This window comes from Oryctolagus cuniculus, chromosome 9 (assembly GCF_051225735.1).
Source record: "Oryctolagus cuniculus isolate XC-2025 breed Fujian yellow rabbit chromosome 9, ASM5122573v1, whole genome shotgun sequence".
Lineage (NCBI taxonomy): Eukaryota > Metazoa > Chordata > Mammalia > Lagomorpha > Leporidae > Oryctolagus > Oryctolagus cuniculus.
In genome coordinates this window covers 59,507,049-59,528,689 of record NC_142875.1, presented here as the reverse complement: position 1 = coordinate 59,528,689, position 21,641 = coordinate 59,507,049, and the positions used below count along the sequence as shown (strand labels likewise).

Sequence of the window (21,641 nt, the reverse complement as noted above, 5' to 3'; positions counted from 1 at the left end):
TCACCTGGGTCTGTGTGTGTACTCAGCACACTGTCAGGACAGCACAGCCAGGCAGGCTGGTTTCAATTTAGCATCCACTCCAGCCTCGGTGGTTATTTCATCACTTAGCGTGATAGCAGTTCTCAGATATTGAATACATTTCCTGGTGCCAAGGTGTTTAGGACCATTGTGGGAAAGGCTGTCCCTTTTGAAGAAAAGATGATCTGATTCTCTTTTGGTGCCAGTCACATGTAAAGAGCCACCTGTCTGTTGCTCACTCTTCCATGTTTTACTTCCGGTCCTTATTCCCCTCCTTGAGAGAGAATGTGTTCTGTTTGTTTTTTATCATGAAACTTGAAGCTGAGGGTGAGCTCAACGTTCATCTGTAAGTTTCTTAGGTTTGGATGCTGCGGTCTGGAAAGGCCATATGACCCACTTGAGGTCCGGTAACCTGTTGAGGTCATGTGACCTGCTCATAGTCACATGGTATTGATGGGAGGATTGGACTTAGGCCCTGGGTCTTTTGCACTCTGTTCAGAGATCTTTCTCTTTTGTCAACCTTAGCAAAAGGCAATGGCTGTAGAGCCCTCCAAGATTCTGTGTGGCATTTAAAAATAGCAAGATTTTCTCTTAGTTTTTTTCCTTTTTCATAATTTTTTTTAACTTTTATTTAGTAAATATAAATTTCCAAAGTACAGTTTATGGATTACAATGGCTCCCCCGCCCCCCCATAACTTCCTTTCCACTCACACCCCTTCCATCTCCCACTCCCTCTCCCATTCCATTCACATCAAGATTCATTTTCAATTCTCTTTATATACAGAAGATTGATTCAGCATATATTAAGTAAAGATTTCATCAGTTTGTACCCACACAGAACAGAAAGTGTAAAATACTGTTTCAGTACTAGTTATAGCATTAATTCACATTGGACACCACATTAAAGACAGAGATCCCACATGAGGAGTAAGTACACAGTGACTCCTGTTGTTGACTTAACAATTTGACACTCTTGTTTATGGCGTCAGTAATCTCCCTAGGCTCTAGTCATGAGTTGCCAAGGCTATGGAAGCCTTTTGAGTTCGCCGACTTCGATCTTATTTAGACAAGGTCATAGTCAAAGTGGAAGTTCGCTCCTCCCTTCAGAGAAAGGTACCTCCTTCTTTGATGGCCCCATTCTTTACACTGGGATATCACTCGCGGAGATCTTTTATTTAGGGTTTTTTTTTTTTTTTTTCCAGAGTGTCTTGGCTTTCCTTGCCTAAAATACTCTCATGGGCTCTTCAGCCAGATCCGAATGCCTTAAGGGCTGCTTCTGAGGCCAGAGTGCTGTTTAGGATATCTGCCATTCTATGAGTCTGCTGTGTATCCTGCTTCCCATGTTGGATCATTCTCTCCCTTTTTTATTCTGTCAGTTAGTATTCACAGACACTAGTCTTGTTTGTGTGATCCCTTTGACTCTTAGACCTATCAGTGTGATCAATTGTGAACTGAAATTGATCACTGGGACTAGTGAGATGGCATTGGTACATGCAACCTTGATGGGATTGTATTAGAATCCCCTGGCACATTTCTAACTCCACCATTTGGGGCAAGTCCAATTGAGCATGTCCCAAATTGTACATCTCCTCCCTCTCTTATTCCCACTCTTATATTTAACAGGGATCACTTTTCAGTTAAATTTAAGCACCTAAGAATAATTGTGTGTTAATTACAGAGTTCAACCAATAGTGTGAACTAGAACAACAACAACAAAATACTAAAAGGGAAAATTTCCCAGTTCTTTGATTTTCTTATATGAAAGACTAATCTGACATCAAAATAAAAAGTGGAAAGCAAATGACATAATTGCTTATGGACTACAAGGGTCCTTAATGCTCCTTTCTTCCTCTAGTTCAGTAAATATCCCTGTCCTGATGGTCAAGGGAAAGGGAGAGGCAGAAAGCAGCTCTGTACAGAACATGGAGGACTATAGGCGGAGCAATGTTGCAATGGGTGAATGAGGGAGTAGTATCCTTGGCATTGTGATAGATCCATTTTTCCAGAAAATACAAAAATGCAGAATGGTTATTCCTAAAACTCAGAGACCTGGAAGCCAACAAGACTCCTTTCTAAGGCCCCAAGTAGAAGCCAGAAGGCAATATGCGCTTCTTTGGAGATCTTGGTTGATAAGCCATGCATCTCTGTGATTCACAAAGATCTACCAGAGGCCTGGCTTTGGTCTCCCAGTGAGAAGTTCTAACTCTGTAAGTCCCATGAGTATGTGCCTTCTTGGAGGAGGCAGAAATTGCAAGGAACACTGGGAGGGGAATCCAACCTTTAAATACCTACCTGTTGGGGCCTGAATGCAGGAAATTTACAACAAAACAGACAGGAGAAAGAGGGTCCCCAGTATCTCTTGCCTTTGACTTTTGACTCTTTTCTTTTTTTCCCCTTCCCCCCTTATGCTACTTTCCCTATCTCTAAACCCTAAGTAACCTACAAACAGCAAGACTTGCAGAAACATCTTTTGGGAGCCCAGTGTTGACAGTTTTAGAGATGGGATTGCACCAATGGCTAAGTAGCATTCCCATTTTGAGTTTTTGAACCATTAAAGATATAAACAGAAGGGGCCAGCATTGTGGTGTAGCAGGTAAAATTACTACCCGTGATGCCGGCATTCCATTTAGGTGCCCATTCATGTTCTTGCTGCTCCATTTCCCAACCATCTTTGTATTTTAGTTTGGGAAAAGCAGTGGAAGATGGTCGAAGTGTTTGGGCCCCTGCCACTCAAATGGGAGTCCCTGATGAAGCTCCTGGCTCCTGGATTCAGCCTGGGCCAGTGCTGGCCATTGTGGCCATCTGGGGAGTGAACCAGCAGATGGAAGATGTCTTGCTCTCTGTCTCTCCACCTCTCTCTATGTAACTCTGACTTTAAAGTTAATAAATAAATCTTCTTTTTAAAAGTTAGAGGCTGGCATTGTGGCACAGCAGGTGAAGCTGCTGCCTGCAATGCTAGCATTCCACGTGGGGGCAAGTTTGTGTCCTGTCTACCCCACTTCTGATCCAGTTGCCTGCTAATGAACCTGGAAAAGCAGTGGAGGGTGGCTCAAGTGCTTGGGCCATTGCACCCACGTGGGAGACTCAGAAGAATCTCCTGACTCCTGGCTTCAGCCTGGCCCAGCTCCAGCTGTTGTGGCCATTTGGAAAGTGAACCAGCAGATGGAAGATCTCTCTGTTTCTCCTTCTCTACTTCTGTGATTTCATCTCCATGATTTCTCTATGTGATTTCTGTATTTCAAAGAAATAAATCTTTTTAAAAAAAGATGGAAGCAGCTACCTGAGCTAGACCACAAAGCCACATATCCCTCCTATTTTCTCATCTGAAAAAACTTCAATCTCACTTCTTATCCAATCAGAAAATTCTTTGAACTTTAGATGCCTCCTGCTGTGTGTGGGTGGAACAAAGCTGTTAATCTTTAGTTGAGCCATTTAAACAATTTTCTTTAGACAGAGGAACAAGTGATCATAAATAAAAGGTTTTTATCTTTGATTTCAAGAATAAGTGTGAATGATACCTTTCAGGACACTAAATAGAGTGTTATGAGTAAATTGAGTAAGAAAGTGAGGGAGATACAGGGTAGGATTTAGGGCCAGTAGGAGCAGCATGAGAAACTAGATTTAAACAACTGCTTGCAGAGAGCATGTTTGTACCAAGAGGCAGCCAGGCTCAAGGATAAGGGTATAGTCCTCACACTGCCTAAGCCTTTCTAAGAATTCTGACATGAGCCATGAATTTGGGGGTCCCAAGGGCTACACTCAGATCAGCTTTCTATAAATTTGGGGTTTCATGTGAAATCCCTGATTTAATAATTTTCTAGAGTAACTCACAGAACTCTGGAGAGTGCTACATTTATAATTTATTTTGGCAACAGGGTACAAATCAGAGCCAGCAAAGAATGAGACATATAAAGTAGAATCTGGCCCTGTGGCATCCCAAACATGAAGCTTCCGTGTTATTTTCACACACATCACCTTTCTGGCATGCATGTGTGGTAATATGTAGAGTATTGCCAATCTAGGAGGCTTATTCTAGCTTTAGTGTGCAGTTTTTATTGAGTCTTCATTTGATAGGATGCTTGATTGAGTAATTGTTCACATGATTGAACTAAATCTGCAGCCCTTTTCCCATTTCAGAGGCCTGGCTAATTTTTTGTAGCCCAGGGTGTCAACTCTCATTGCGTGTTTGGTCTTTTCTGGCGTGGTTGGTCCCCAGTCCCATCTAAGTGGCTGACCCCACCCTGCATCATCTCATTAACCCAACACAAGTCACTTTTGTAGTATGAACTATGATATTGTTCTGAAGGACCACTGCCCATAACAAAGACAGGTTATATTTGAGGAGTTGGGATAAAGGCTAGACCTCCAATTGGATGAAGAAAATAGCTGACTGTGGAACTTTGGCAATCAAGATTGATGCAGAGCTTATGTGTGTATAAACTCCTCAGTTCGTGAGAGGAAGTGTGAGAGCAGGTGGGAAAGGGTAGTGAGATCAAAATGCTGGTCCAAGCTCCACCACCCACTATGGTCCAGAACTCCAAGTGCTGAACTGATTTACCAAGAGCCCAGGTGAGAGCTGTCATCAGGTAGGATGAAAACGACAAGCATATTTGGTCAAAATAATCCAATATCTGGGTTTGTGCCAGTTTTTACCTTCAAATAGGTCCCTCATGGCTGTGAATCCATCATTTAAGTTTCTATGCTCCCTCAACTGAAAGTAGAAATAGTAGTGTCATAATGATAAACATTGATGAAACAAATTCTTAAACTCTCAGTCCTTTATAGTATGATATGGTGTGTGTGTGTGTGTGTGTGTGTGTGTGACAGAGAGAGAGAGAGAGAGAGAGAGAGAGAGAGAGAGAGAATTTGGAAAAAATTTCTGGTTCTCTCCAAATAATTAGTATTCATATTTGAATTGTGCTGAGTTTGCATGTCCTCACTCAGATGCTAAGAATAGTCAGTAATCTTGCTCTGCCCTTCCTTAAAAACTGGAACAGGCAGTTGGTCTTTGAGGCTAATGCAGAGCAAGAGGCTTAGCTGATTCCTGTTTTCTCAAATTCTCTAAGTGATCGAGACTGGGTAGCTTATTGGACTTCAAAGTGTTTTCTTCATGAGAAGCATGTGCAAGGAGTTAAGATGTCCCTCAGAATAGGCAGAGACCAATGAGATGCTTTGCTCAGATCACCTGCAGGAGACAGGAAGCAGATGAGTGGCACTGAGGGTATTAGGATGAAGGAAAGGAAAGACTCATTCCAGGCATTTTATACTCCTCTTTTAATTCTCAGGACTTTTAATTGGGGCGACGGAATACAGTCATGTGCCACCTAACGATGTTACGTATGATGATATGTGCCGTATAGCCTAGGTGTGTAGTTAGGCTATACCATCTAGCTTTGTGTAAGTAAACTCTTTGATATCTGCAAAATGGCAAAACAGCCTAACGATGTATTTCTCAGTATCCCTGTCATTCTGCGGTGCATGATGGTATTAGGTTAGTAGTCCTTTGTACAAGAGAACTGCATTCAAATCACCTCTAGGGCAGTTTAAGGCAAAGGGCATTGTGTATAGATTCAGAAGAGCTACGTTTGAACAAGATTGCCTTATTTATTTGCTGTGTTAACCTAGGCTAATCACTAACCTTTCTATCTCTGATTTCTCATCTGTAAAGTGGGGATAAAAATATGTATCTTAAAGGGTTATTATCAACAGTAATGGAATAGTGCATTTAAAAAGATCTAGCCTACTGTCTTTGGTGTAAAGGGCGTTCAGGAAGCATTTCTTCTCTTGCCTTGCCTGCTTTCTTTCCCCTCAGCACTCCATGACCTAAAACCTCTTGCTACTCAAAGGCTTTTGAGCAGCCACTTTTACACAGAATCCTGCATTGTCTCTAAAAGTCTAATTCACATTGCAAACCCAAATTCTGCTTAATTGCTTCCTTCCCACCATTGCTCTTGGTAAGCGCTATATAACTCAGTTTGAAGTTTAACCCTATTTGCCCCTTGTCAAGGAGACTGTGCTGGGGGGTAAGCTGTTTCTGAAGAATTGTGCAATTTAGGAAAATTAAGTTTCAGGCTAGCCATGTGGCTCTGACAGCTTATACTGCTCAGTACTTAGCAATAATGGAGAAAATGCCAGTAAAAATGACAAAACGGCAGAGCCCTGACCCACCAGGTAATTGTATATTGAATATGTCTTGGCTCAAACTAGGGATGATTATGCTTAAATGAACTGAGGGCAAAAACTGCTCGTTGTAAGTCATATAAAACAAGACTAATGCCTGGGTAATTAAAGATGCAAACTAGCAGCATCAAAATCTTGAAAACGGAAGAAGGTACATATCACTGGCTTTCAAGGGTAGTGGTTGGAGAGGAGGGCAGACCATTTTTGTTTAATGAATTGATTTCATGCGTGTATATGGGCACCGAAAGGATAGGCAGACATTCTTACCCGGCTCTTTTAAAAAATTAAATATATATGTATAATCTTTTATATATGTATGTATATAAAAGATTAAAGATATTGGTTGCCCAGAGCAAGTAACTGCCCTTATCATCCTGCAGATGCACAGAGAGGGGCAAAGAAAGTAAGGAATTTGAAGGAGATAAGTACAAAACCACAGAGTGAATTTGTGCAGGAATGAGGATTAAAGCTGTTAAGTGCTTTAGTCACTTGATCCTTCTAATCTTTGTTCTCTAATGTGAAAAATTCATAGGCTTTAGCAAGAGACTACTGTAGGCTCTTCTATGAAACCAGGACTGACTGTCATTGTATAATCCCTACATATTTGTGCCCTATCTCTTCGGTAATCAGAAATGGGCAACTGGGGAAGGCAGAGAGAGATTAGCTCTCTATTTCCCAGCACATAGTGTTTTTGTGTTGTAGCATCTTTAATTACTGAAAAGTAATTCACTGAAAAACACCCTAGTGGCTTGAAAGAGTTAATGCAGTTTCCAGAAGTATCTAACTTTCTCCCAGGAGTAGCTTAACTACAGAGAAAATCTGGCTCGATAAATACTGCAACAACAAGAATCCATTGCTAAGGGTCAAACCCCACAAAATAAAATCAAACCAATTGCCAATTTCATCCAGTTCCTTCTCAATGAATCCTTTTTTACCATACAGCAAAATGTACCTTTAATTCCATGTATTGATGGCCATTCTTTCTCAATCCTTTGAGGTCAGGTCAATATACAGTTATTTCCTTCATTCATCTCATCCGTCCATCTCGTTGAGCATCTACAGTGTAAGATTTGAGACAAAACATCTTTTTCTCTAAAGAAATCAATTAATTGCAAGAGGGGGATGGGATAAGATGGAAAGAGATAACCAACTCCATAAAATGCTTGTAGAAAATCTCAAGGAGGCCTCATGGACATTCTTCCATCTATTCCCCAGATGGGGTAGGCTGCTCCTTCTGTGCTCTCGCTGGACCCTGTGTTTTGCCTGTAATGTTTTATTGTTAACTTCTTTTTCACCATCTGTCTCACCTCCTCCTATATGTGGACTACTTGTGGTGGGACTACTCATGTTTCTTCTTTCTTTTTTGTCCCCAGTGTCTAGACCAACCACTGGCATTGAGAAGTTAGTGATAAATGTTCACTAATGGGTGAATGAATGGAGATATATTTTTTCGGCTGTGTACCAACCTGTACAAGGCATGGTTCTGCGTTATGCATATAAACACATATTCCTGGCTGTTTTAAGTGATAATAGCTGAGAATAGCTATAGAATCTCAAGCTGTTGTATTTATGACTCAGGCAAAGTTTAAAATGTATGTTTTTGATACACAACTGCTCTCAGAATGAGAAATATAAATTCACCAAGGATATACATATACTTAAAGATATACACAGAAATTCTACACACACACACACACACACACAAACTTGTATCCTGTGTGCATGTGCACATACACACAATCTTAATTTCATGCCTTCCTTTACCTTACAAACTGTTCAGTCAATATCCTGTTTATTCTAGATCTTGATATCTTTAAAACTCTGTCCACTTGTCTCCATTCTTACTGCCACTACCTCAGTATAAGCCACCATCCTCCCTCACTTAATTTCCAGCAACCGTTCCTGTGTTGCTAGATTCCAGTTATGTTCCATCCTCTCCCAATCCTGTTCTCCATATTCAAGCAGAGTATCTTATTAAGGTACATTTTATTATTCCTTTGCTTGCTGAGTGCCCTCCAATGGTGCCCAGTCACACAGAGGATAACCTTCATTCATTATCACGGAGTACAAAGCGTGTCATGTTCACATCTCTAGCATCCTCCCCAGATGCTTCTCTATTGAGTTTCCTGTCCAATTCTCTGAATGTACAATGCTTTTTCTTGCCTCCCAGTCTTTGTGTCCCTTGTTCTTTGGTGGGAGTATCTTATTTCAGCCTGGCCCAAGCCTCATCCTTTCCTTCTTTATATTCAGTTAAGTTCCGTTGACTAAAACATCTCTCATTCAAAATTCTTTTCTCGAATGTCCACTCCTTCCCTTCTGAAAAACATGTGGGCTACAGGTAATTTCTTCATCCTTCATTGCATGCTTTGTCTTTTTCACAGTAAAGTATAGATGCTTATTGTTTGTATTCATATTGTTTGATGGCAAATTTGATGTCTTACTAAATTAATAATGTATTCTTTACTACTTAGCTTATTTTGAAGCACCAAACACTTAACAATTAAGATTAACACATGACACTTGCTGGTTCACTTTCCAGATGGCCACAAGGGCCAGGACTGGGCCAGGCTAAGTCAGGAGCCAGGAGCCAGGAGCTTTTTCTGGGTCTCCTGAGTGGGTGGTAGGGGCCCACGGTGTAGAGCCATCTTCCAGTGCTTTTCCCAGGTACATTAGCAGAGAGCTGGATCAGAAGTGGAGCTGCTAGAACATGAAGCAGAACCCATATGGGATGCTGACATTGCAGGCTGTGCCACAATGCTGTCCCAAACCATGTCTTCTGTAAGTGGACTTGTGCGAATCATTGGTAAAATTTTTATTGATGAGTAAATTGGAAATAGAATGGAAGAGCATTGCAAATGGCTTTGGTGTCTTTAAATTTTGTGTCTGAAGATCATAATGAAATTTTACAAACTGGCATACACCAATTGTCTGAGTTTGCTTTGGACTCTCCTAGTTTTTGTACTTAAAATCCTATTTAACAGGAAAGTTCCAAGTTTTGGCTTTGGCCATGAAAGTCTCAGATGCTGTGACATCCCTTAGTCCTGGGTTATGTGGGTAAACATGGACGGCCATTTGTCTAGAAGTCTCATGCCTTGGAGATTGTTCCTTTGTGCTTCTGCCCTATGTGGCTATAGAGCCTCCAGCACCTTCAGGGGATATCGCTAAAAGAGAAATATTCAACAGGTAGTACATACCATGCCTCTCTGAGATTATATCAGCTTTCTGAAGTCTGAGGAGACAGAGAACTTGGCAATATCCTCACAGTAGTCCTAGGAGGTAATTGGTAGAACTGACATTCAAATCCATGATGCGCAAGGAGAGAGGCGCCTTTCTCTGAAGGGAGGAAGGAACCTCCACTGTGATATGGCCTTGACTAAACAAATTCATAGTTGGTGAACTCAAAGGGCTTCCCTAGCCTAGACAGCTCATGGCAAGAGCCTTGGGTGATTGCTGACATCATAAATAAGAGTGCCAATTGTTAAATCAACAACGGGAGTCACTGGGTTCATGCTCCCCATGCAGGATCTCTGTCCTTAATGTGTTTAACTATGAAACTCAAAAACAACACTACTAGTCGAACAATACCCTATACCTGGTTCGGTTGTGTGAGTGCAACCTGTTGAAATCACTGCTTAGTATATACTAAGTTGATCTTCAGTATATGAAGGTAATTGAAAATGAAACGTGTTGAAGGGCAGAATGGGAGAGGCAGTGGGTGAGGGGAGGGCCACGGGAGGGAGGGAGGTTGGGGGGGAAGCCACAACAATGCAAAAGTTGCATTTTATGTTCTACTTAAAACTATTGGTTGAACTCTGTAATTAATACACAATTACTCTTAGGTGTTTAATTAATGCTATAAGTAGTACTCAAATAGTATTTTACACTTTGTGTTTCTGTGTGGGAGCAAAATGTGGAAATCTTTACTTAATATACGCTAAATTGATCTTCTGTATATAAAGATAATTGAAAATTAATCTTGATGTGAAGGGGAAGGGGAGAGGGAGTGGGAGAGGGGAGCATTGTGGGTGGGAGGGAAGTTACGGGGGGGAGGAAGCTATTGTAATCCATAAGCTGTACTTTGGAAATTTATGCTCATTAAAAAAAAAAAAAAAAAAAACCCTGATTCGGCACCTGCAAAATTCCCCCGGGCAGTGATGAGGGTTGCAGAAGTTCTGCATGAGTTGGAAGATCTTGTGGAATCTAGGAAGAGATTTCCCCCAAAGTAGTTGACCCTGGGTCATCTGTTACATGTCTCTGAGCCTCAGTGTCATCATTTGAGAAATGAAGTAGTGCTTTCTTATACGCTGCTCAGGGTTGTTGGAGGTTTAAAATGATAGTGTATGAGAAATTTGAAAGTTATGAGTCCTCTATAAATGTGAGAGTTTGTCATTATCCTGTGACACATGAACATGTGTTACACATGTGTCACATGAACACAGACTGTTTCTCCCACTAAAACACACAGCCTATGTTTCTAGAAGTGTCAGCTCTGAAGGTTATAAACTGTACAGTAACATGTAGCAAATCTGTAACCACATGTTACCCAGCTACACATGTTGAAGGCATTTATTGGTAACACATAGCTGGCTGGCCACAAAAACCACTGTCTTGTTAAGGAACAGCTTGGAATCATCTCTTTCACAGAACTGAATTGTACGAATCACATGACAGTAATATGACTACCTGATCATTTACTTTATTTACCAAAGTTGGACTCATACCATATACTAGATGAGTTGAATTTTGGAAACTTAATTGACATTTAACTTGCAATCCTTTATTACTCTAATGTGTGTGTGTTTTTAAGTGTGTGGAGGGTATGTATATGTATGTTTATAAAGCATAATGTTGCATTGCTATTTGATTCCCTTTCACAGAATCATAGGAAACCTCTCAATTCTGATGCCTTTCCCCTCTTACAGCATTTTGAAATTTAAGGATATAAAATATTTTGGGGACCAGTGCTGTGGCATGGCAGATAAAGCCACCACCTGCAGCACTGGCGTCCCATATGGGCACTGGTTTGAGGCTTGGCTGCTCTACTTCTGATCCAGCTCCCTGCCAATGTGCCTGGGAAAGCAGCAAAAGATGGACCAGCTCCTTGGACCTCTGCACCCAGGTGGGAGACGTGGAAGAAACCCCTGGCTCCTGGACTTTGGCCTGGCCCAGCCCTGACTGTTGTGGCCATCTGGGGAGTGAATCAGCAGATGGAAGATCTCTTTTTTTTATCCCTGCCTCTCTCTCTATGTAGCTCTGCCTTTCAAATAGATGAATAAATTTTTTTAAAAATAAAAGAAAATAAAAGAGTATAAAATATTTTCTGGATAGGACTTAATACAATACTGATTGCAGAAAATCTATGTCATTCCTCCTTGCCAGCCCACCCCTCCCTCTTTGCAACACACACTCAGTTACAATGTAATGTGTTTGCACCAAAGAAAATTACTGACCCTATGATCTGAACAACAAAATGTTCTCAAAATGTATTGCCTCATCTGTTAGTTTTGATTAAACCATTTATCAGCAAAAAATAAAAATGGCTTTTCTTTGCTTAACATGTCTGGCGATTCTGGAGTACTTTGTGGGGCTATTGTTGTCTCAGCATTTGCAGTTGAACTGCATACTGTCACTGGTTTATGGTAATATGGAGGTGAGTTGAAATTAGGGGGAGATTGTCTTATTTCTTTTATTTGTACTGCTTGTCACATCTGGGTTTGATTCTCACTGTATTTTTGGTCAGATTAGACCATCTAGATGCATTTAGTTTTGTAGTTTGTATATGTGTTTTATCCAGTTGAGGAAGTCTTATTACTCCTCCATCCATGGTATGTATACATCGAATTATTTTCCACCCATGGAGATGGTTTTATGGTATGCACTTTCTCAGCTTAGTGAAATATCTGGCTGAAATTAGGCACGTGGCCAGACATTAAAGAGCATCATTTTTCCTCGTGTAATGCTCATTGATCCCCAGGGTCAGTGAATTGCTATCTTCATCTTTTTCCCTCCATTCCCTACTCAGGGGAGTCAGTGACTCAGTGAATGTGAATTAGATGGTCATACACCTTGATCCTCTATGAGTCTGAGGGCTTATGTGACTTCATAGATGTAGTCGATTCTCTTAAGTTTCCAGATGAAGTTACATTGGCACGAGATGATTTGAACAAATTATTATTCAGCTCTCATTACAGACACAGTCTCAGAAGAATGTATATGAGATCAATGCCATCTTTATGTAGCCATGAAATTGAACAACAATGAGTCTTTCTGAAGTTTCTGAAGAGGTTTATGCAAAAGATTGGTAACATTCACATCTTCTTCTAATATTTATTGGGAAGCAACAAGATGCTATGCACACCCTGGAGATGAGACAATCAAGAAGCATAGTCCCTTAAGGAGTTGAATGTCTAGGAGGATGCTAGACTTGCAATCAACACTTACTAATGATAAATGCTGCAATTGAGTGTCTGATTTTCAGGGAGAACATGGGTGGAGGAGAATTCAGGTTTGCGTAGGACAAGAGTCAGGAGTGGTCAGGGAAGTTTTCTTGATTGGTATAGAATTAGAGTTGAAACCTCAAGATTGACTAGCAATTTAAAGCAAAGAAAAAATTAAAAGGAAAAAAAAGAGCTCTTCAGAAGAGTAAAAATATACTGAGAATAAAGAGAGCATGGTTATTCAGTATTTCTGAGGATTAAAGTCTCTCTCTCTCTCTCTCTCTCTCTCTCTCTCTGTGTGTGTGTGTGTGTGTGTGTGTGTAGTTGGTGGGAGATGCTGTGAGCTGGGTGGGATTACACACAGGCAGGCAGGGTCAACCAGATCATTAAGGGCCTTGGGTGCCAAGCAACAGAACTTAGCTTTTTATGCATTATCAGAGATTTTTTTTCAAAGTAGAGATTGTGACAAATGGCAATTGGAGGGTAGCAATTACACATTTCCAGCAGCCTAGCTGCAGCCTCCCCTGAGTGACTATAAAGCTGGGTGTATCCTTGAGAAGATGTCAAATCTAAGTGGAACAGAGCTGAGGACACTGCTTTGGCAGCTGTGAACTGGGGAGCACTTTTGAAAAGGGGCACATTGCATCACATTTACATGTTCATTTGACTAATGAGAAAAAAAGCTCAGAGAGGTTAAGTGACTCCCCTCTCCCCCCAGGTTAAATATCCAGTGATGTTCATAGCAGGATTTCATTCGGCTTGTCTAATGCAATAGTGCTCTTTTCATCTTGCTAAAATGCTGCAGATGAGCTTAAAAAGAATGGGGTAGATAAGGATTTACAGCACAGATAGAGGAGTGGCAAGTCAAATGCTTGGTGGTTGAATAGAATAGAAATGGAGGGGACAGCTTGTGGCATAGTGTATAAAGCTGCTGCCTTCAATGCTAGCATCCCACATGAGCACCAGTTTTAGTCCTGGTTGCTTCACTTCTGACCCAGCTCCCTGCTAATGTGGCTGGGAAAGCAGTGGAAGATGGCCCAAGTCCTTGAGCCCTTGCACCTATGTGGGAGTCCCAGAAGAATAACCTGGCTCCTGGCTTCAGCCTGGCCCAGCCCTGGCCATTGTGGCCATTTGGAGAGTGAACCAGCAGATGAAAGGTCTCTCTCTATCTCTGTATCTCTTCCTTTCTTTTTGTAAATCTAACCTTTAAATAAGTAGATACATCTTAAAAAAGTATCAGAGATGGAACAGCTGGAAGATTCTAAGGGGAGGTGAAGAATCTTCAGATTATTAGAGAAAACACTAAGATGGGTATCTGATAGAGATTCTAAGATTTCTGGGTAAAGAACTGTTACCTCGTGCTACGTTTTTGGGCAATTGTAACAGAATATAGGGAAAACTGTGATAGGATACTGACACAAAGACTCAAGAACACTAACAACAATGTTTCCCATCTTGCAGATTTTGATTGGAAGGATCTAGTTGGGGTTTGAGGGCCCAGATCCATTGTAGCAGAACTTGGTGTAACACAGTTCTTACTCATCTTCCAAATAGTAGCATTGGTTTTTAGAAAACACCCAAAGAGGTTCCAAGGGAACTGCTTCAGAATATTGCTGGTGCACAGTACTGGGAATTCAGCAATTTTCTCAAAAAATAAAAAAATATAGAAGATGGGAGGGAGGAAGGGATGGATAATTGCATTCTATGAATATATTTTATATTCTATATTCAATATTCTATATTGAATCTGTTAAAAACCAGTTTAAAAAGTTAAAAAAAGAAATCCAATGATTTTGTGATTAAAACGCACAATCCTTTGTGTCAGAGATAGCTCATACATACCACTCTTGTAAAATACATGGAGATAGAGCCTTCAAAGAAGAAGCATTTTGTAGTTGCATTAGTCTGCTCTCTATTGCTATAATAAAATACTTGAAGCAACTCAATTTACAAGAGAAGGTTTATTCAGCTCACAGTGCTGGTGATCCACAGTCTAAGATCAGGTAAACCCATTGGGTTAGTCTGTGGTGATGGCAGAGTTCCAAGCACGGTTCCCCAGCAGTGAAGGGCATCACGTGGCAGGAGTCAGACAGCGCAGTCATCTTTGATTTCTAACAAAGCCACCATCATTCAGTGCTGGGGATTCTACTTTTACGTTCAAAGTGCTTCCCAAAGACTCCACCTCCAGATTACATAATTGGCCTCAATTTCCACCTTGTAATACTGTTAACATGACTTTGGGAATGAAATTCCTGAATCTGGGATGGGAATGGGAGAATATTCAAACCAGAGCAATAGTCAATACCAATTGGCTGGGGACAACAAAATATTACCAACTGGGATTTATTGTAGACTTGTCACACTTTGGCTCTTCAGTTCAGAGCTGGTTTGGTCTTAGAGGCTCTGTGATATGATTACTTTGAGCCTATTCTTTATGATTTAATGTTTTGGCAATGCTCAATTCTCTATGCCCTTCTATTCCTATTCTTGCCCAACATATCTGCTTGATGCATACTAGAAGCTTCTTCTTTCTCTTCCTTGGTATCTTGGAAGCCTCCAGTGAGCACGAACTGGTGCATTAGAGATATGACATCACCCCACTTATCATATCACAAAAATATGAAAATATCTCAAAATTTACTGAGACTGTTTTACATATCAATGGTGTGGATCCTGAAGTGTGCTGGTTATTCCACATTGTGTTGCTTTCTTTTTGTGTTTGTATTAATATTTTCCTTGGACATATTCTCTGCTCTAGACATCATTTGAAGGATAACTTACAATGTGGATAAGTGACATAATTCTGGATTAAACTGCTTGGAGTTCCCTGAATAGGCCCAAGGATAAACCAGATAACTGTAGTAGAAGTACAGAGTAATAAATTTTTATCAGATTTCTTCATGGTGACCAGAAACCATCCCCGTCCCCCCAAACCCTCCCCAAACCTTGCATCAAAATCATTAATGTCAGCCTTTTACATTTTGAAAGTGAGCAAATAATTCTTTTGGATCTTGCCTTTTCAAAAGTCAGCCCCCCCCCCCCCCGCCCTTTTCTCTTTCTCTCCCTCTCTCTCTCGGCTTGCTTTCCAAACAACAATCTGGCTGTTGAACTCTGATTAAAGGTGAATCAAGCTTCAGTATGCATGGATGAGATATTAGAGGCAAAGATAATACTTGAAACCACACTTTTAACATTCAATTTCAGTGCTGTCCAGAGCAACTATAAAGCTGGGGAAAGGTGAGTAATAGATTTGACAGCTGTACTCTAAAATGGACCTTATTAGTGAAATATAAATTATAACCAGGCACTTCCTATCAGCAACCCGTGCAGTTAATGATAAGCAGTCAATGAGATTTATATACCCTTAGCATTTTTATAATGAGTCTGTTGCTTCGATGACAGTTTACTGTCAAACATTATACTTAGAAATTTACAGCATTTGATTCAAATGAATAGACAGTTTAGCTTCATTGCAGTCTGTTCTGATTTTACCTTTTCATGAGGCTCTCACTTCACTTCTATCTCTCTCATTTTCCTTTTTAATTTTTTCTTCCCTAGACCAGGCCCTTAAACCTGACATTGGAACTGAAGTTTTGAAGTGGGTGCACCTTGACCAGTGGAAAGTATGTGATAACTTGAGGGGAAATAGTTTAATGAATTCTAAGAATAGGCATGAAGAGTTTAAAGAGGAGACATGTTATGCTAAAATATTAAAAATTTATAGATGAGTCATGATGGTGGCTGCAGGGAAGATACAAAGTGTAATAACAAGAGATCAAGTGCAGAGAAAGGCTCACACACATTTGTGAATGTGTGACGCAGCATCTTCCTCTCTCTTGGAAAGAGTCCCACATTGGTTCCCACAACTGCCCACAGCCTTGAGGACAAGCTCGTCAATGGGCAAATGCCCAGCAAAGGCTGCTGACAGATTGACTGCAGCTGGAGAGGGCACACTGAGGTGATTCCAAGGGACACTCCACAGAGGCCCATTGCCCCCACAGGGTCATTCTTTTGCACAGTTCAAGGACACACAGCTGTTGGATTGGACAGCTTTCTCTATACAGCAGGGAGTGTGACTTTGGGTAGCTGGTACCTGATTTTTAGGAAATAGAACTGCTATTCAGAAAATGTGGTCTTCCAGGTAGGCACTGAAGACAGGTGCTTTCCAAATGTGGTAGTATTCGAATGGTATTTATGCAGCATTTAAAAAATAGTTCATAAGGCTGAAGGCATTTTTATCTTCTTTGCTCCCTGTATCTGACCCTTTGTACCTGCGCTGTCTACCCCAGTTCGTTTTCACTGTCTTGTAGGAAAGAAATGGAAACTGGAACTTTTAGTTGAGGTCCTCAATGGTTATCACCTGCCCCTCCATCTGTATTCCTGTTCTGACTTTATCCATCTTAACTCTGAAATCTTACCCTAATGTTTCCTTCACCTGGTCCTTTGGTGTCAGTGTGAACCGTCAACTTGTTTCTTGAAGAGTCTTGGAATTCCTAAAAGAATTCAGAGACAACTTGTCACTCTTCCTCTCACGTGCCATGCTGCTTTTGATCGGAGTCCCTTTTGGTTTAGGAGCCTAAATCTTGTGGATGACTGTTTTATTGGTGATTCATCTTGGGGCCGCAACAAGTACCCAGGTGGACATTGAGACACTTACCTTTTCAATAATTTCAATTCTGATAGTAACTTAATTGTCTGTGAGTATTTAAGTGCAACTCTGTGCTGGGAATTTTACAGACTTTGAGGTAATGTTACTATCCACACTTGTCAGAGCATGGATTCAAATCTAAATCAGACTTTTTCAGGAATTGTAGAACCATTCAGGTAGAGGTGATATGATAACCAAAAAAAAAACAACGCAAGGAACTGCTCTGATGCCACATCCATCTGTCTTGTTTGGAGGGCTCAGTGGGTACACTCATCTTTCTTTTTATGAGGGTACTGTTTTATGTGATCATTTTTGCCTCCAAGCTGATGGATGACAAGCACTCAGTTTAAATAATGCCACTTTTAGGAAGGAAGTGGCGAGAAATCTTTGGAATTCTCTGAGGCTCGGGTCAGGTGAAGCCACAGACAAAGTACCAGCCTGGGAGGTCTTACTAAAAGGAAGAGAAGGTTGGCAGTTTTGGTGTATTCACAGGGAAAATGCCAGTGTTGCCTCTGTTAGGAAAAAAAGACATTGACAGTGGAGGTCTCTGGAGTGCACTTAAATTATTGTCCTGTATTGAAAGTGAGCGTTGAGGAGGAGTGGTTGTCAGGGAGAATTATGAAGGCAAGAGAGTGCCATGGTGACAACTTTGGTAGACACTAAAGGATCTTAGAAAGGTCATGGATCGAGGGTAACATTTCTCCAGTGTGCCCCAGAAGTCATGCAGCTGAAGGCAACAGCCACAGAGCCTGCGAAGGATGCTGAGTAGAAGGCTTGCAGCTAGCAAATGAGAAGTACAAACTCTGCCATCAGGAGCTTAGATGAAGGCGAGATGTGTGATCAAGTGGTTATTGCACAGACTGGACTAGAAAATCCTTTCTAGCCATGGACCCACATTCTTTTAATATCACACAGTATGTGCGTAGGACTTCCTGTCATTCTTGGGGGCTTTTGAAATACAATATTACCAAAGACACTGACGTTTTATTTGTTGAAGATGAAAAATGATGCATCCGTTATCAAATGCCTTTTCATAAATATCATATTCAAGTATTTCATACAGCCTTTACTCAAGGTTTAAAAAAGCAACTTGTCCTTAGAAACAAGAGAAGGGCGCGTGCAATGGTTTTAAATGAAGATATTAATATTCACTTTATAGCTAAACCTTGCTAATTTGCACTAATGACTGGGAAACCTATTGCAAATTACCAAATTAGTGAGTAAGCCAGCAAGCAGGATTTCAGAAAACCCAAAGACAGAATCAGAAAATGAACCCTTTCCTGTAATTTCATCAATACAATAGAATTTTAGCTACTGAAAGGAATTTGTAGACTATATTTTGTCTATCTTGTAAATCTACGTGTATTTCAAAAGACTAGGCGTGGGGCTATTAAAAATTCATGTATATATTTTTGTGATTAAGAAATGTATATAACACAAACCAAACTCTTGGAAAAAGGTTTGTTCAAAGGATTTTTATTTTTTATGATCATGCCAGACATAACTATGTTCATTTCCGCTTTTTGTTAGCAATCAGAATATGCAAAAGCTTAATGAAATATTGCACAAAAGACCCATAAGCATCACAAAAATCTCTCAACTAAAAAGGCACCTTATTTGCGAGAAAGGTAATTTTCTAAAGCACAATTACATGAAAATGGAAAATTGACACAGGGAGTAAGGGAGGGATTTGCCGTTCTGTTGGCAGCGACAGTTCAGATCAGTGCTCTGTGGCCATGGACGGGGCCTGGTAGGGAGCACCCACAAGCTTGCCACCGATGTGTTGTACTTTCTTATGTTTTTCTTTATAAAGCTTCCTTTTCATACCTAATTGTGCAGTTGCAATTTTATGTTGTTATAACTGTATACATTTTTGCCCTGAATACTTTCTGATTGCTAGAGCCAATGGTCTGGATTTTTTTTTCCAAGGATGGTCAGTGGAGTGAGAAGAGAATGGGTTGAGGATAGAATAGATAGATAGAAAGCAAAGGTGGCTTGAGTTCTAGTCTTGGAGAGTTCCAGGAATGCAGAGAACCACCTTGCCCCCACTCTTGCTTCCTCCCATACCTTTTGGGAGGGAAGAGGCCTCTGTCTTTCCTGTGCTTCTCAGGGGACCCCAGCTTCAGCTGCCTCAGTGGAGATGGGGTCAGAGAAGAGGAGTCTGTTGTATCTATTATGTGGTTAAAAATACGAAAGAATCTGTCCCTTGTTTTTTTTTTTTTTCCCCTAAAGATTTATTTATTTATTTGAAAGTCAGAGTCACACAGAGAGAGGAGAGGCAGAAAGAGGGAAAGAGGTCTTCCATCTGCTGGTTCACTCCCCAATAGGCTGCAACAGTTGGAGCTGCCAGGAGCCAGGAGCCAGAAGCTTCCTCCAGGTCTCCCACATGGGTGCAGGGGCCCAAGGACTTGGGCCATCTTCTACTGCTTTCTCAGGTCATAGCAGAGAGCTGGACCGGAAGTGGAGCAGCTGGGTCTTGAACCAGTGCCCATATGGGATGCTTCAGGCCAAGGTGTTAACCCGCTGCGCCACAGTGCTGGCCCCCTCCTTGGGGTTTTGAAAATAGCCGGCAACGTGGCTCACTAGGCTAATCCTCCGCCTGTGGCGCTGGCACCCCAGGTTCTAGTCTTGGTTGGGGTGTCAGATTCTGCCCCAGTTGCTCCTCTTCCAGTCCAGCTCTCTGCTGTGGCCCAGGAAGGCAGTGGAGGATGGCCCAAGTGCTTGGGCACTGAACCCGCATAGGAGACCAGGAGGAGGCACCTGGCACCTGGCTCCTGGCTTTGGATTGGTGCAGCATGCCAGCCATGGTGGCCATTTGGGGGGTGAACCAATGGAAGGAAGACCTTTCTCTCTGTCTCTCTCTCACTGTCTAACTCTGCCTGTCAAAAAAAAAAAAAAAAGAAAATGACCCTTCACCTTTTTTCTCTTCAGGTCTTGGGGCCTCGCTAGTGATGGCTGAGGCTGGCATTTTTACCTTCCATAGAAGGTCACGATAGCAAGTACAAACCAGGTGCAACTGGTTAACTGTGACTTAAGGAATTTCTTAGGCTTACCCATCTCCACTCAGCTCCAAGGACATCACAGCAAGTGTTGAGCTAGTCCAGCTCTAGAGATGGTTGTCCTGACCTGCTCTCTATTTGCAAGCGTTCTCTTGAAGATTGTGGTGTGGGCTTAGGGAGCTGCTTATTTCCTCACCAAACAGGGACCATAAAGCAGGAGGCTGCTTCTCTCAGATTGAGTTAGACTGAGGACTAAAACGTATGGGGTGGGAGGAAATCCATCCGAAGTCATCTTTTACCCTTTAACCACTTAGCACACTGCAGCAACAGCCTGTGAATTTCAAAGACAGCCCTGGACAAGAAGGAAACCATATGTCCCAGGTGGAAAGTCTGGGAATGGGAATTTTGCCACTGTCTAAAACATATTTCTATAACAAATCTTGCCTAACCATGATTTAGCTACATACTTCTGGAAGCTAAAATAGAAACAGAAAAGAGGCACAAATAATTATATTTATAGAACTGGAGATGGAAGGAATTTTCTGTGTTTGTGGCTAATTTTAAACTTATCTAAACTTTAAACTGCGGTACAGTGGACAATCTTAGCCTCCCTAGTCTTTGAAGAAGTTAGAAATACAAACAACATTTTTCAAGGGAAATGGGCTGTTTTGTGTTAAAAATCCTTGGAATAAAAAAGAAATAGAGCTGTGTTGCGCATGTTTATTTAAGCAGAATTGTGAACTTGTTTTTCAGTTATTTAATTTTAAAGCTTCAAGTATGTTGGAGTGTTGAGCTTGTTGGCAGTGCCTTATGCTTCCCTCCTCACTTTTACAGCATGGATGGCTTCCTTGAGTTGTTTCCCTGGAGATGTGATGGTAATGGTCATAACAGGTACGCTTCGTCTCCATCATTCTTACAAGGATGCAGTTGATGTGACTGGGTAAAAACTTCTTGTAATGAAATCCCATTCCAATTACGACAGTGCAGAACTTAAAACATCAGCAGAATACACTGGGAACACTTCAGCATCTTTTTTTCCCCCACTCAGCTCAGATATTATTACTTCTTAAACTTTCATCTGCAGGAATCCATCAACGTCCCTTTTCAAACTCTCTAAAACACTCTCCAAAGAGGATTCACTGATAGGTAATTTTATCTTAGTTTTTGTGGAATTTTAGTTCAAATTTTATTGTATTCTTAAGAGCCCTCTTGATGCCTATAAAAGATAGTTGAGTTGAGTTAAAATACACATGATATAATGCATTCATAATATTAAAATATTCTTTAGGAAGAACAATCAAAGTAATCATTCCTTTATTCAGAAGAGAGGCTACACAAGCTCTTCTTTACACTTCAAAA

The 21,641-nt window shown here is 41.1% G+C and overlaps 1 long non-coding RNA gene across 15 annotated transcripts in view; it reads left to right on the top strand.

Moving 5' to 3' along the window:
• Positions 1-21,177, top strand: part of LOC138843694 (uncharacterized) — a 240,821-nt gene extending 219,644 nt beyond the window's left edge. For 13 of the 15 annotated variants that reach the window (XR_016212876.1, XR_016212870.1, XR_016212872.1 and 10 more), the window contains one exon: positions 11,253-11,671. This is a non-coding gene — a long non-coding RNA (uncharacterized LOC138843694). Of the gene's footprint in view, positions 1-11,120; positions 11,672-21,116 lie in introns of those variants that run through there. The other 2 variants (XR_016212867.1, XR_016212866.1) reach the window with 2 other exon arrangements.
• Positions 21,178-21,641: the final 464 nt, after the last annotated feature.